The following is a 16,349-nucleotide window of genomic DNA, read 5'->3' as shown; positions in this document are numbered from 1 at the left end:
TGAGCCCACAGGAGCCACACCAGCAGAGTAGCATTACTGAGCCCACAGGAGCCACACCAGCAGAGTAGCATTACTGAGCCACGGGAGCCACACCAGCAGAGTAGCATTACTGAGCCCACGGGAGCCACACCAGCAGAGTAGCATTACTGAGCCCACGGGAGCCACACCAACAGAGTAGCATTACTGAGCCCACAGGAGCCACACCAGCAGAGTAGCATTACTGAGCCCACAGAAGCCGCACCAACAGAGTAGCATTACTGAGCCCACGGGAGCCACACCAACAGAGTAGCATTACTGAGCCCACGGAGCCACACCAGCAGAGTAGCATTACTGAGCCCACGGGAGCCACACCAACAGAGTAGCATTACTGAGCCCACAGGAGCCACACCAGCAGAGTAGCATTACTGAGCCCACAGGAGCCACACCAACAGAGTAGCATTACTGAGCCCACGGGAGCCACACCAGCAGAGTAGCATTACTGAGCCCACAGGAGCCACACCAGCAGAGTAGCATTACTGAGCCCACGGAGCCACACCAGCAGAGTAGCATTACTGAGCCCACAGGAGCCACACCAACAGAGTAGCATTACTGAGCCCACGGGAGCCACACCAACAGAGTAGCATTACTGAGCCCACGGAGCCACACCAGCAGAGTAGCATTACTGAGCCCACAGGAGCCACACCAGCAGAGTAGCATTACTGAGCCCACAGGAGCCACACCAGCAGAGTAGCATTACTGAGCCCACGGGAGCCACACCAACAGAGTAGCATTCAAAACTGTTCAAGGTTCAAAGTTCAGCTTCCGAAAAGTAAGGTCATGGAAGAACTCATGATTTAAGCATTTCACTTGTTGTATTCAGCATTTCACTGTAAGGTCTACTACACCTGTTGTATTCAGCATTTCACTGTAAGGTCTACTACACCTGTTGTATTCAGCATTTCACTGTAAGGTCTACTACACCTGTTGTATTCAGCATTTCACTGTAAGGTCTACTACACCTGTTGTATTCAGCATTTCACTGTAAGGTCTACTACACCTGTTGTATTCAGCATTTCACTGTAAGGTCTACTACACCTGTTGTATTCAGCATTTCACTGTGAGGTCTACTACACCTGTTGTATTCAGCATTTCACTGTAAGGTCTACTACACCTGTTGTATTCAGCATTTCACTGTAAGGTCTACTACACCTGTTGTATTCAGCATTTCACTGTGAGGTCTACTACACCTGTTGTATTCAGCATTTCACTGTGAGGTCTACTACACCTGTTGTATTCAGCATTTCACTGTGAGGTCTACTACACCTGTTGTATTCAGCATTTCACTGTGAGGTCTACTACACCTGTTGTATTCAGCATTTCACTGTGAGGTCTACTACACCTGTTGTATTCAGCATTTCACTGTGAGGTCTACTACACCTGTTGTATTCAGCATTTCACTGTGAGGTCTACTACACCTGTTGTATTCAGCATTTCACTGTGAGGTCTACTACACCTGTTGTATTCAGCATTTCACTGTGAGGTCTACTACACCTGTTGTATTCAGCATTTCACTGTGAGGTCTACTACACCTGTTGTATTCAGCATTTCACTGTGAGGTCTACTACACCTGTTGTATTCAGCATTTCACTGTGAGGTCTACTACACCTGTTGTATTCAGCATTTCACTGTGAGGTCTACTACACCTGTTGTATTCAGCATTTCACTGTGAGGTCTACTACACCTGTTGTATTCAGCATTTCACTGTGAGGTCTACTACACCTGTTGTATTCAGCATTTCACTGTGAGGTCTACTACACCTGTTGTATTCAGCATTTCACTGTGAGGTCTACTACACCTGTTGTATTCAGCATTTCACTGTGAGGTCTACTACACCTGTTGTATTCAGCATTTCACTGTGAGGTCTACTACACCTGTTGTATTCAGCATTTCACTGTGAGGTCTACTACACCTGTTGTATTCAGCATTTCACTGTAAGGTCTACTACACCTGTTGTATTCAGCATTTCACTGTGAGGTCTACTACACCTGTTGTATTCAGCATTTCACTGTGAGGTCTACTACACCTGTTGTATTCAGCATTTCACTGTGAGGTCTACTACACCTGTTGTATTCAGCATTTCACTGTGAGGTCTACTACACCTGTTGTATTCAGCATTTCACTGTGAGGTCTACTACACCTGTTGTATTCAGCATTTCACTGTGAGGTCTACTACACCTGTTGTATTCAGCATTTCACTGTGAGGTCTACTACACCTGTTGTATTCAGCATTTCACTGTGAGGTCTACTACACCTGTTGTATTCAGCATTTCACTGTGAGGTCTACTACACCTGTTGTATTCAGCATTTCACTGTGAGGTCTACTACACCTGTTGTATTCAGCATTTCACTGTGAGGTCTACTACACCTGTTGTATTCAGCATTTCACTGTAAGGTCTACTACACCTGTTGTATTCAGCATTTCACTGTAAGGTCTACTACACCTGTTGTATTCAGCATTTCACTGTAAGGTCTACTACACCTGTTGTATTCAGCATTTCACTGTAAGGTCTACTACACCTGTTGTATTCAGCATTTCACTGTGAGGTCTACTACACCTGTTGTATTCAGCATTTCACTGTGAGGTCTACTACACCTGTTGTATTCAGCATTTCACTGTAAGGTCTACTACACCTGTTGTATTCAGCATTTCACTGTGAGGTCTACTACACCTGTTGTATTCAGCATTTCACTGTAAGGTCTACTACACCTGTTGTATTCAGCATTTCACTGTGAGGTCTACTACACCTGTTGTATTCAGCATTTCACTGTAAGGTCTACTACACCTGTTGTATTCAGCATTTCACTGTGAGGTCTACTACACCTGTTGTATTCAGCATTTCACTGTAAGGTCTACTACACCTGTTGTATTCAGCATTTCACTGTAAGGTCTACTACACCTGTTGTATTCAGCATTTCACTGTAAGGTCTACTACACCTGTTGTATTCAGCATTTCACTGTGAGGTCTACTACACCTGTTGTATTCAGCATTTCACTGTGAGGTCTACTACACCTGTTGTATTCAGCATTTCACTGTGAGGTCTACTACACCTGTTGTATTCAGCATTTCACTGTGAGGTCTACTACACCTGTTGTATTCAGCATTTCACTGTGAGGTCTACTACACCTGTTGTATTCAGCATTTCACTGTGAGGTCTACTACACCTGTTGTATTCAGCATTTCACTGTGAGGTCTACTACACCTGTTGTATTCAGCATTTCACTGTGAGGTCTACTACACCTGTTGTATTCAGCATTTCACTGTGAGGTCTACTACACCTGTTGTATTCAGCATTTCACTGTGAGGTCTACTACACCTGTTGTATTCAGCATTTCACTGTGAGGTCTACTACACCTGTTGTATTCAGCATTTCACTGTGAGGTCTACTACACCTGTTGTATTCAGCATTTCACTGTGAGGTCTACTACACCTGTTGTATTCAGCATTTCACTGTGAGGTCTACTACACCTGTTGTATTCAGCATTTCACTGTGAGGTCTACTACACCTGTTGTATTCAGCATTTCACTGTGAGGTCTACTACACCTGTTGTATTCAGCATTTCACTGTAAGGTCTACTACACCTGTTGTATTCAGCATTTCACTGTAAGGTCTACTACACCTGTTGTATTCAGCATTTCACTGTGAGGTCTACTACACCTGTTGTATTCAGCATTTCACTGTAAGGTCTACTACACCTGTTGTATTCAGCATTTCACTGTGAGGTCTACTACACCTGTTGTATTCAGCATTTCACTGTGAGGTCTACTACACCTGTTGTATTCAGCATTTCACTGTAAGGTCTACTACACCTGTTGTATTCAGCATTTCACTGTAAGGTCTACTACACCTGTTGTATTCAGCATTTCACTGTAAGGTCTACTACACCTGTTGTATTCAGCATTTCACTGTAAGGTCTACTACACCTGTTGTATTCAGCATTTCACTGTGAGGTCTACTACACCTGTTGTATTCAGCATTTCACTGTGAGGTCTACTACACCTGTTGTATTCAGCATTTCACTGTAAGGTCTACTACACCTGTTGTATTCAGCATTTCACTGTGAGGTCTACTACACCTGTTGTATTCAGCATTTCACTGTAAGGTCTACTACACCTGTTGTATTCAGCATTTCACTGTAAGGTCTACTACACCTGTTGTATTCAGCATTTCACTGTAAGGTCTACTACACCTGTTGTATTCAGCATTTCACTGTAAGGTCTACTACACCTGTTGTATTCAGCATTTCACTGTAAGGTCTACTACACCTGTTGTATTCAGCATTTCACTGTGAGGTCTACTACACCTGTTGTATTCAGCATTTCACTGTGAGGTCTACTACACCTGTTGTATTCAGCATTTCACTGTAAGGTCTACTACACCTGTTGTATTCAGCATTTCACTGTGAGGTCTACTACACCTGTTGTATTCAGCATTTCACTGTAAGGTCTACTACACCTGTTGTATTCAGCATTTCACTGTGAGGTCTACTACACCTGTTGTATTCAGCATTTCACTGTAAGGTCTACTACACCTGTTGTATTCAGCATTTCACTGTAAGGTCTACTACACCTGTTGTATTCAGCATTTCACTGTAAGGTCTACTACACCTGTTGTATTCAGCATTTCACTGTAAGGTCTACTACACCTGTTGTATTCAGCATTTCACTGTGAGGTCTACTACACCTGTTGTATTCAGCATTTCACTGTAAGGTCTACTACACCTGTTGTATTCAGCATTTCACTGTAAGGTCTACTACACCTGTTGTATTCAGCATTTCACTGTGAGGTCTACTACACCTGTTGTATTCAGCATTTCACTGTGAGGTCTACTACACCTGTTGTATTCAGCATTTCACTGTGAGGTCTACTACACCTGTTGTATTCAGCATTTCACTGTGAGGTCTACTACACCTGTTGTATTCAGCATTTCACTGTGAGGTCTACTACACCTGTTGTATTCAGCATTTCACTGTGAGGTCTACTACACCTGTTGTATTCAGCATTTCACTGTGAGGTCTACTACACCTGTTGTATTCAGCATTTCACTGTGAGGTCTACTACACCTGTTGTATTCAGCATTTCACTGTGAGGTCTACTACACCTGTTGTATTCAGCATTTCACTGTGAGGTCTACTACACCTGTTGTATTCAGCATTTCACTGTAAGGTCTACTACACCTGTTGTATTCAGCATTTCACTGTAAGGTCTACTACACCTGTTGTATTCAGCATTTCACTGTAAGGTCTACTACACCTGTTGTATTCAGCATTTCACTGTAAGGTCTACTACACCTGTTGTATTCAGCATTTCACTGTGAGGTCTACTACACCTGTTGTATTCAGCATTTCACTGTGAGGTCTACTACACCTGTTGTATTCAGCATTTCACTGTAAGGTCTACTACACCTGTTGTATTCAGCATTTCACTGTGAGGTCTACTACACCTGTTGTATTCAGCATTTCACTGTAAGGTCTACTACACCTGTTGTATTCAGCATTTCACTGTGAGGTCTACTACGCCTGTTGTATTCAGCATTTCACTGTAAGGTCTACTACACCTGTTGTATTCAGCATTTCACTGTAAGGTCTACTACACCTGTTGTATTCAGCATTTCACTGTAAGGTCTACTACACCTGTTGTATTCAGCATTTCACTGTGAGGTCTACTACACCTGTTGTATTCAGCATTTCACTGTAAGGTCTACTACACCTGTTGTATTCAGCATTTCACTGTGAGGTCTACTACACCTGTTGTATTCAGCATTTCACTGTGAGGTCTACTACACCTGTTGTATTCAGCATTTCACTGTGAGGTCTACTACACCTGTTGTATTCAGCATTTCACTGTGAGGTCTACTACACCTGTTGTATTCAGCATTTCACTGTGAGGTCTACTACACCTGTTGTATTCAGCATTTCACTGTGAGGTCTACTACACCTGTTGTATTCAGCATTTCACTGTGAGGTCTACTACACCTGTTGTATTCAGCATTTCACTGTAAGGTCTACTACACCTGTTGTATTCAGCATTTCACTGTGAGGTCTACTACACCTGTTGTATTCAGCATTTCACTGTGAGGTCTACTACACCTGTTGTATTCAGCATTTCACTGTGAGGTCTACTACACCTGTTGTATTCAGCATTTCACTGTGAGGTCTACTACACCTGTTGTATTCAGCATTTCACTGTGAGGTCTACTACACCTGTTGTATTCAGCATTTCACTGTAAGGTCTACTACACCTGTTGTATTCAGCATTTCACTGTGAGGTCTACTACACCTGTTGTATTCAGCATTTCACTGTGAGGTCTACTACACCTGTTGTATTCAGCATTTCACTGTGAGGTCTACTACACCTGTTGTATTCAGCATTTCACTGTGAGGTCTACTACACCTGTTGTATTCAGCATTTCACTGTGAGGTCTACTACACCTGTTGTATTCAGCATTTCACTGTAAGGTCTACTACACCTGTTGTATTCAGCATTTCACTGTGAGGTCTACTACACCTGTTGTATTCAGCATTTCACTGTGATGTCTACTACACCTGTTGTATTCAGCATTTCACTGTAAGGTCTACTACACCTGTTGTATTCAGCATTTCACTGTGAGGTCTACTACACCTGTTGTATTCAGCATTTCACTGTAAGGTCTACTACACCTGTTGTATTCAGCATTTCACTGTAAGGTCTACTACACCTGTTGTATTCAGCATTTCACTGTGAGGTCTACTACACCTGTTGTATTCAGCATTTCACTGTGAGGTCTACTACACCTGTTGTATTCAGCATTTCACTGTAAGGTCTACTACACCTGTTGTATTCAGCATTTCACTGTGAGGTCTACTACACCTGTTGTATTCAGCATTTCACTGTAAGGTCTACTACACCTGTTGTATTCAGCATTTCACTGTAAGGTCTACTACACCTGTTGTATTCAGCATTTCACTGTAAGGTCTACTACACCTGTTGTATTCAGCATTTCACTGTAAGGTCTACTACACCTGTTGTATTCAGCATTTCACTGTAAGGTCTACTACACCTGTTGTATTCAGCATTTCACTGTGAGGTCTACTACACCTGTTGTATTCAGCATTTCACTGTGAGGTCTACTACACCTGTTGTATTCAGCATTTCACTGTAAGGTCTACTACACCTGTTGTATTCAGCATTTCACTGTGAGGTCTACTACACCTGTTGTATTCAGCATTTCACTGTAAGGTCTACTACACCTGTTGTATTCAGCATTTCACTGTGAGGTCTACTACACCTGTTGTATTCAGCATTTCACTGTAAGGTCTACTACACCTGTTGTATTCAGCATTTCACTGTAAGGTCTACTACACCTGTTGTATTCAGCATTTCACTGTAAGGTCTACTACACCTGTTGTATTCAGCATTTCACTGTAAGGTCTACTACACCTGTTGTATTCAGCATTTCACTGTGAGGTCTACTACACCTGTTGTATTCAGCATTTCACTGTAAGGTCTACTACACCTGTTGTATTCAGCATTTCACTGTAAGGTCTACTACACCTGTTGTATTCAGCATTTCACTGTGAGGTCTACTACACCTGTTGTATTCAGCATTTCACTGTGAGGTCTACTACACCTGTTGTATTCAGCATTTCACTGTGAGGTCTACTACACCTGTTGTATTCAGCATTTCACTGTAAGGTCTACTACACCTGTTGTATTCAGCATTTCACTGTGAGGTCTACTACACCTGTTGTATTCAGCATTTCACTGTAAGGTCTACTACACCTGTTGTATTCAGCATTTCACTGTGAGGTCTACTACACCTGTTGTATTCAGCATTTCACTGTGAGGTCTACTACACCTGTTGTATTCAGCATTTCACTGTAAGGTCTACTACACCTGTTGTATTCAGCATTTCACTGTAAGGTCTACTACACCTGTTGTATTCAGCATTTCACTGTAAGGTCTACTACACCTGTTGTATTCAGCATTTCACTGTAAGGTCTACTACACCTGTTGTATTCAGCATTTCACTGTAAGGTCTACTACACCTGTTGTATTCAGCATTTCACTGTAAGGTCTACTACACCTGTTGTATTCAGCATTTCACTGTGAGGTCTACTACACCTGTTGTATTCAGCATTTCACTGTAAGGTCTACTACACCTGTTGTATTCAGCATTTCACTGTAAGGTCTACTACACCTGTTGTATTCAGCATTTCACTGTAAGGTCTACTACACCTGTTGTATTCAGCATTTCACTGTGAGGTCTACTACACCTGTTGTATTCAGCATTTCACTGTAAGGTCTACCTACACCTGTTGTATTCAGCTCTACACACCTGTTGTATTCAGCATTTCACTATGAGGTCTACACACCTGTTGTATTCTACTGTGAGGTCTACCACCTGTTGGTTAGAGCCTGTAAGTAAGCATTTCACTGTAAGGTCTACAACACCTGTTGTATTCAGCATTTCACTGTGAGCTCTACTATACCTGTTGTATTCAGCATTTCACTGTAAGGTCTACTACACCTGTTGTATTCAGCATTTCACTGTGATGTCTACTACACCTGTTGTATTCAGCATTTCACTGTGATGTCTACTACACCTGTTGTATTCAGCATTTCACTGTGAGGTCCTGTTGTATTCAGCATTTCACTGTAAGGTCAACTACACCTGTTGTATTCAGCATTTCACTGTAAGGTCAACAACACCTGTTGTATTCAGCATTTCACTGTAAGGTCAACAACACCTGTTGTATTCAGCATTTCACTGTAAGGTCAACAACACCTGTTGTATTCAGCATTTCACTGTAAGGTCAACAACACCTGTTGTATTCAGCATTTCACTGTAAGGTCAACAACACCTGTTGTATTCAGCATTTCACTGTAAGGTCAACTACACCTGTTGTATTCAGCATTTCACTGTGAGCTCTACTACACCTGTTGTATTCAGCATTTCACTGTAAGGTCTACTACACCTGTTGTATTCAGCATTTCACTGTGATGTCTACTACACCTGTGTATTCAGCATTTCACTGTAAGGTCTACTACACCTGTTGTATTCAGCATTTCACTGTGAGGTCCTGTTGTATTCAGCATTTCACTGTAAGGTCTACTACACCTGTTGTATTCAGCATTTCACTGTGAGGTCTACTACACCTGTTGGTTAGAGCCTGTAAGTAAGCATTTCACTGTAAGGTCTACTACACCTGTTGTATTCAGCATTTCACTGTGAGCTCTACTACACCTGTTGTATTCAGTATTTCACTGTGAGGTCTACTACACCTGTTGTATTCAGCATTTCACTGTGAGGTCTACTACACCTGCTGTATTCAGCATTTCACTATGAGGTCTACACACCTGTTGTATTCAGCATTTCACTATGAGGTCTACACACCTGTTGTATTAGGCATTTCACTGTGAGGTCTACTACACCTGTTGGTTAGAGCCTGTAAGTAAGCATTTCACTGTAAGGTCTACAACACCTGTTGTATTCAGCATTTCACTGTGAGCTCTACTATACCTGTTGTATTCAGCATTTCACTGTAAGGTCTACTACACCGGTTGTATTCAGCATTTCACTGTGAGCTCTACTATACCTGTTGTATTCAGCATTTCACTGTAAGGTCTACTACACCTGTTGTATTCAGCATTTCACTGTGAGGTCTACTACACCTGGTGTATTCAGCATTTCACTGTAAGGTCTACTACACCTGTTGTATTCAGCATTTCACTGTGAGGTCTACTACACCTGGTGTATTCAGCATTTCACTGTAAGGTCTACTACACCTGTTGTATTCAGCATTTCACTGTGAGGTCTACTACACCTGGTGTATTCAGCATTTCACTGTGAGGTATACTACACCTGTTGTATTCAGCATTTCACTGTAAGGTCTACTACACCTGTTGTATTCAGCATTTCACTGTGAGGTCTACTACACCTGTTGTATTCAACATTTCACTGTGAGGTCTACTACACCTGTTGTATTCGGCATTTCACTGTAAGGTCTACTACACCTGTTGTATTCAACATTTCACTGTAAGGTCTACTACACCTGTTGTATTCGGCATTTCACTGTAAGGTCTACTACACCTGTTGTATTCAACATTTCACTGTGAGGACTACACCTGTTGTATTCAGCATTTCACTGTAAGGTCTACCTACACCTGTTGTATTCAGCATTTCACTGTGAGGTCTACTACACCTGTTGTATTCAGCATTTCACTGTAAGGTCTACTACACCTGTTGTATTCAGCATTTCACTGTGAGGTCTACTACACCTGTTGTATTCAGCATTTCACTGTAAGGTCTACCTACACCTGTTGTATTCAGCATTTCACTGTGAGGTCTACTACACCTGTTGGTTAGAGCCTGTAAGTAAGCATTTCACTGTAAGGTCTACTACACCTGTTGTATTCAGCATTTCACTGTGAGCTCTACTATACCTGTTGTATTCAGTATTTCACTGTGAGGTCTACTACACCTGTTGTATTCAGCATTTCACTGTGAGGTCTACTACACCTGTTGTATTCAGCATTTCACTATGAGGTCTACACACCTGTTGTATTCAGCATTTCACTATGAGGTCTACACACCTGTTGTATTCGGCATTTCACTGTGAGGTCTACTACACCTGTTGGTTAGAGCCTGTAAGTAAGCATTTCACTGTAAGGTCTACAACACCTGTTGTATTCAGCATTTCACTGTGAGCTCTACTATACCTGTTGTATTCAGCATTTCACTGTAAGGTCTACTACACCGGTTGTATTCAGCATTTCACTGTGAGCTCTACTATACCTGTTGTATTCAGCATTTCACTGTAAGGTCTACTACACCTGTTGTATTCAGCATTTCACTGTGAGGTCTACTACACCTGTTGTATTCAGCATTTCACTGTAAGGTCTACTACACCCTAGCCACCCACGAGAGATATCCATCCACTAGAGATATCCATCCACTAGAGATATCCACCCACTAGAGATATCCACCCACTAGAGATATCCACTCACTAGAGATATCCACCCACTAGAGATATCCACCCACTAGAGATATCCACCCACTAGAGATATCCATCCACTAGAGATATCCACCCCACTAGAGATATCCACCTATCCACCCACTAGAGATATCACCCACTAGAGATATCCACTCACTAGAGATATCCATCCACTAGAGATATCCACCCACTAGAGATATCCACCCTATCCACCCACTAGAGATATCCACCCTATCCACCCACTAGAGATATCCACCCACTAGAGATATCCATCCACTAGAGATATCCACCCACTAGAGATATCCATCCACTAGAGATATCCACCCACTAGAGATATCCACCCTATCCACCCACTAGAGATATCCACCCACTAGAGATATCCACCCACTAGAGATATCCATCCACTAGAGATATCCACCCCTAGAGATATCCACCCTATCCACCCACTAGAGATATCCACCCACTAGAGATATCCACCCACTAGAGATATCCACCCTATCCACCCACTAGAGATATCCACCCACTAGAGATATCCACCCACTAGAGATATCCACCCACTAGAGATATCCACCCACTAGAGATATCCACCCACTAGAGATATCCACCCTATCCACCCACTAGAGATATCCACCCACTAGAGATATCCACCCACTAGAGATATCCACCCACTAGAGATATCCACCCACTAGAGATATCCACCCACTAGAGATATCCACCCACTAGAGATATCCACCCACTAGAGTTATCCACCCACTAGAGTTATCCACCCACTATAGATATCCACCCACTAGAGATATCCACCCACTAGAGATATCCACCCACTAGAGATATCCACCCACTAGAGATATCCACCCTATCCACCCACTAGAGATATCCACACACTAGAGATATCCTTCTGTAGCTCAGTTGGTAGAGCATGGCGCTTGTAACGCCAGGGTAGTGGGTTCGATCCCGGGACCACCCATACGTAGAATGTATGCACACATGACTGTAAGTCGCTTTGGATAAAAGCGTCTGCTAAATGGCATATATTATTTATATATTATATCCACCCACTAGAGATATCCAGCCACCAGAGATATCCACCCTATCCACCCACTAGAGATATCCACCCACTAGAGATATCCACCCACTAGAGATATCCACCCACTAGAGATATCCACCCACTAGAGATATCCACCCACTAGAGATATCCACCCTATCCACCCACTGAGATATCCACCCACTAGAGATATCCACCTATCCACCCACTAGAGATATCCACCCACTAGAGATATCCACCCACTAGAGATATCCACCCACTAGAGATATCCACCCACTAGAGATATCCACCCACTAGATAGCCACCCACTAGAGATATCCACCCACTAGAGATATCCACCCTATCCACCCACTAGAGATATCCACACACTAGAGATATCCACACACTAGAGATATCCACCCACTAGAGATATCCACCCACTAGAGATATCCACCCACTAGATATCCACCACTAGAGATATCCACCCACTAGAGATATCCACCCACTAGAGATATCCACACACTAGAGATATCCACCCACTAGAGATATCCACCCACTAGAGATATCCACCCACTAGAGATATCCACCACTAGATATCCACCCACTAGAGATATCCACCTATCCACCCACTAGAGATATCCACACACTAGAGATATCCACCACTAGAGATATCCACCCACTAGAGATATCCACCACTAGAGATATCCACCTATCCACCCACTAGAGATATCCACCCACTAGAGATATCCACCCACTAGAGATATCCACCCTATCCACCCACTAGAGATATCCACCCACTAGAGATATCCACCCTATCCACCCACTAGAGATATCCACACACTAGAGATATCCACACACTAGAGATATCCACACACTAGAGATATCCACACACTAGAGATATCCACACACTAGAGATATCCACACACTAGAGATATCCACCCACTAGAGATATCCACCCTATCCACCCACTAGAGATATCCACCCACTAGAGATATCCACCCTATCCACCCACTAGAGATATCCACCCACTAGAGATATCCACCCACTAGAGATATCCACCCACTAGAGATATCCACCCACTAGAGATATCCACCCACTAGAGATATCCACCCACTAGAGATATCCACCCTATCCACCCACTAGAGATATCCACCCACTAGAGATATCCACCCTATCCACCCACTAGAGATATCCACCCACTAGAGATATCCACACACTAGAGATATCCACACACTAGAGATATCCACACTATTCACCCACTAAAGATGCCAGACATTGTTTGCGTCTCAAAAAGGCTCCTCTTTCCCTATATAGTAGTGCACTACTTTAGACCAGAGCCATTGCGCAGTACATTTGAATGTTGTGTGGTCTGGTGGTACAGTGTGTATCTGTTACAGTCACTCCTCCCTGTCCATTTCACGTCACTTCCTGCCTGGCCGTTGTTTAATATAGTAGACGGAGACATGAGACAGTGGTTACTGTATAAACATTCATTATGAAGTAGTATTTCCATTGAGATTTCAACGGTTATTCTTACAGCAAGGGCTCGTAGACTAGACCAGACACCCACTCCCAATCTGAGGAAATGGGAAGGAGCAAATATTTCCACCTCAGTCTCAGAGAAATGCCCCTGCCAGTGAAAACAAAAGCAGAAGCAAACAACTGACCACATTTGTTCTTTCCTAAAAGTAGTTGATTTGAGAGGTTGAAAAGGAATGGAAAGAGAGAGAGGCGGAGAGAGCAAGAGAAAGACCTTTCTGATGAACCCGTCCTGTTGGGGGAGGACGCAGAGAGCTGTGGGTTGGCAGCGCACTACATTGCTGCCTGCCATAAGATGAGGGACAGTGTCTGACAGACCAATCAACCAGCACATGTCCTCCATGTCATCGTTACTACCTCATCCACATGTCCTCTATGTCATCGTTACTACCTCATCCACACGTCCTCTATGTCATCGTTACTACCTCATCCACACGTCATCTATGTCATCGTTACTACCTCATCCACACGTCATCTATGTCATCGTTACTACCTCATCCACACGTCCTCTATGTCATCGTTACTACCTCATCCACATGTCCTCTATGTCATCGTTACTACCTCATCCACATGTCCTCTATGTCATCGTTACTACCTCATCCACATGTCCTCTATGTCATCGTTACTACCTCATCCACATGTCCTCTATGTCATCGTTACCACCTCATCCACATGTCCTCTATGTCATCGTTACCACCTCATCCACATGTCCTCTATGTCATCGTTACTACCTCATCCACATGTCCTCATGTTGCCTACATGTCATCATCGTTACCACCTCATCCACATGTCCTCTATGTCATCGTTACCACCTCATCCACATGTCCTCTATGTCATCGTTACCACCTCATCCACATGTCCTCTATGTCATCGTTACTACCTCATCCACACGTCCTCTATGTCATCGTTACTACCTCATCATCACCTCATCCACGTCCTCTATGTCATCGTTACTACCTCATCCACACGTCCTCTATGTCATCGTTACTACCTCATCCACACGCCCTCTATGTCATCGTTACTACCTCATCCACACGTCCTCTATGTCATCGTTACTACCTCATCCACACGTCCTCTATGTCATCGTTACTACCTCATCCACACGTCCTCTATGTCATCGTTACTACCTCATCCACACGCCTCTATGTCATCGTTACCACCTCATCCACACGTCCTCTATGTCATCGTTACTACCTCATCCACACGTCCTCTATGTCATCGTTACCACCTCATCCACACGTCCTCTATGTCATCGTTACTACCTCATCCACACGTCCTCTATGTCATCGTTACTACCTCATCCACACGTCCTCTATGTCATCGTTACTACCTCATCCACACGTCTCTATGTCATCGTTACTACCTCATCCACACGCCTCTATCATCGTTACCACCTCATCCACACGTCCTCTATGTCATCGTTACTACCTCATCCACACGTCCTCTATGTCATCGTTACCACCTCATTCATCCTCTATGTCATCGTTACCACCTCATCCACGTCTCTATGTCATCGTTACCACCTCATCCACACGCCTCTATGTCATCGTTACTACCTCATCCACACGCCCTCTATGTCATCGTTACTACCTCATCCACACGTCCTCTATGTCATCGTTACCACCTCATCCACATCCTCTATGTCACTACCTCATCCCTCCTCTATGTCATCGTTGCCACCTCATCCACACGCCCTCTATGTCATCGTTACCACCTCATCCACACGTCCTCTATGTCATCGTTACCACCTCATCCACACGTCCTCTATGTCATCGTTACTACCTCATCCACACGTCCTCTATGTCATCGTTACTACCTCATCCACGTCCTCTATGTCATCGTTACTACCTCATCCACACGCCCTCTATGTCATCGTTACTTACCTCATCCACACGTCCTCTATGTCATCGTTACTACCTCATCCACCACGTCCTCTATGTCATCGTTACACCTCATCCACACGTCCTCTATGTCATCGTTACTACCTCATCCACACGTCCTCTATGTCATCGTTACTACACCTCATCCACACGTCCTCTATGTCATCGTTACTCATCCACACGTCATCTATGTCATCGTTACCACCTCATCCACCGTCCTCTATGTCATCGTTACTACCTCATCCACACGTCCTCTATGTCATCGTTACTACCTCATCCACACGTCCTCTATGTCATCGTTTACTACCTCATCCACACGTCCTCTATGTCATCGTTACTACCTCATCCACATGTCCTCTATGTCATCGTTACTACCTCATCCACACGTCCTCTATGTCATCGTTACTACCTCATCCACATGTCCTCTATGTCATCGTTACTACCTCATCCACATGTCCTCTATGTCATCGTTACTACCTCATCCACATGTCCTCTATGTCATCGTTACTACCTCATCCACATGTCCTTACTACCTCATCCATGTCATGTCATCGTTACTACCTCATCCACATGTCCTCTATGTCATCGTTACTACCTCATCCACATGTCCTCTATGTCATCGTTTACTACCTCATCCACATGTCCTCTATGTCATCGTTACTACCTCATCCACATGTCCTCTATGTCATCGTTACTACCTCATCCACATGTCCTCTATGTCATCGTTACTACCTCATCACATGTCCTCTATGTCATCGTTACTACCTCATCCACACTGTCCTCTATGTCATCGTTACTACCTCATCCACATGTCCTCTATGTCATCGTTACTACCTCATCCACATGTCCTCTATGTCATCGTTGCTACCATCCACATGTCCTCTATGTCATCGT

General features: G+C 43.6%; 1 long non-coding RNA gene across 1 annotated transcript; it reads right to left on the bottom strand.

Moving 5' to 3' along the window:
• Window positions 1-14,079: 14,079 nt before the first annotated feature.
• Window positions 14,080-16,316, bottom strand: LOC127925931 (uncharacterized). Its single transcript, XR_008122938.1, has 4 exons — window positions 16,256-16,316; window positions 16,086-16,187; window positions 15,865-15,966; window positions 14,080-14,204 (listed from the first exon to the last, which is right to left on the bottom strand). It is a non-coding gene; the product is annotated as an uncharacterized LOC127925931 (long non-coding RNA).
• Between the last annotated feature and the right edge of the window lie 33 nt (window positions 16,317-16,349).

Source organism: Oncorhynchus keta, unplaced genomic scaffold (genome assembly GCF_023373465.1).
Source record: "Oncorhynchus keta strain PuntledgeMale-10-30-2019 unplaced genomic scaffold, Oket_V2 Un_contig_650_pilon_pilon, whole genome shotgun sequence".
Lineage (NCBI taxonomy): Eukaryota > Metazoa > Chordata > Actinopteri > Salmoniformes > Salmonidae > Oncorhynchus > Oncorhynchus keta.
The sequence above is the reverse complement of the archived record's forward strand: the minus strand, read 5'-3'. Positions and strand labels throughout refer to the sequence as shown.